Source organism: Callithrix jacchus, chromosome 2 (genome assembly GCF_049354715.1).
Source record: "Callithrix jacchus isolate 240 chromosome 2, calJac240_pri, whole genome shotgun sequence".
Taxonomy (NCBI): Eukaryota; Metazoa; Chordata; class Mammalia; order Primates; family Cebidae; genus Callithrix; species Callithrix jacchus.
The window spans coordinates 90,743,322-90,744,503 of record NC_133503.1 but is presented as its reverse complement, the minus strand read 5'-3'; the positions used below and the strand labels follow the sequence as shown (position 1 = coordinate 90,744,503).

The following is a 1,182-nucleotide window of genomic DNA, read 5'->3' as shown; positions in this document are numbered from 1 at the left end:
TGAAGGCCACAAGACACTGGGCTCCAGTCCTTCCACTTCAGTGATAGGGACCTTTTGCAAGGTGCCTTTTAGTCACCTTTCAAAAAAGTGTCTTTCTCTCTGTTCTCCTGTGCATTGCAATATATAAAATAACTTATTTTCATGATCAGGGGTCTTGGCCTCTTGACATATACACTGAAAAAAATGGGGGTCGTATGTGCGTCCTACCTAAACCTGTAGCCACCACTTTGTTCTCTTCTCAGATTGCCCTGAATTTTGCCACTTTTAAATAATGTGCTGAATAAGCTGGCCAACTAAAAACCATTACCCAGAAACGTTTCGTTTTAAGTGAGCTGATTTATTCTGATTCATTATATTCCTCTTAGTAGATTTTATACCCCTTGGGGAAATAAAACAAGTAATAGAAACAAAAACATCTTCTCTTAAAAATGCTGACACGGGGCCATATCTACTAGCAGAGGCCAGATGGTCAGATACAATTTCTGCAAATCCATCTTGACCTTGAGTATGTGAAGGGGTACTGTACTTCATTCCTGATACATTTTGGTTGCCATATTGGCATTGAGTTCCTGGTTTTCTGTGTTTGGACAATGAAGATTTGGACCCTCCCATTCATAGTCCCTTTCTAAGTGAAGGGAGAGGCTGGTTTGCTGTTCCTCATTATTCCAAAACCCTGATTTGGGTCCATGTTCACACTGGCTCTCAGTCTTGTCAGGTGCAATGTTCTTGAGATATGAGCAGCTAATTATTACCAGAGTAGAAAATTGTATAAAAAGTAAAAATCCATTGGTTTGCTGTATCCAGGAAACCCATCTGACATGCAAGGACACACATAGCATCAAAATAAAGGGAAGGAGGAGGATTTACCAAGCAAATGGAGAGCAAAAAAAAGCAGGAGTTGCAATCCTAGTCTCTGATAAAATAGACTTTAAAGCAACAAAGATAAGAAGGGATGAGGAAGGGCATTACGTAAGATAAAAGAATCCATGCAACAAGAAGAGCTAACGATCCTAAATATACACACACCCAATACAGGAGCACCCAGATACAAAGCAAGTTCTTAATGAACTACAAAGAGACATAGACTCCTACACAATAATAGTGGGAGACTTTAACACTCCACCATCAATATTAGACAAATCGATGAGAAAGAAAATTAACAAGGATACCCAAGACTTGAAC

The 1,182-nt window shown here is 39.4% G+C and overlaps 1 protein-coding gene across 3 annotated transcripts in view; it reads right to left on the bottom strand.

Moving 5' to 3' along the window:
* DTWD2 (DTW motif tRNA-uridine aminocarboxypropyltransferase 2) overlaps positions 1–1,182 on the bottom strand; it is a 185,079-nt gene that overhangs the window by 84,308 nt on the left and 99,589 nt on the right. The gene's annotated exons all lie outside the window — the stretch shown is intronic.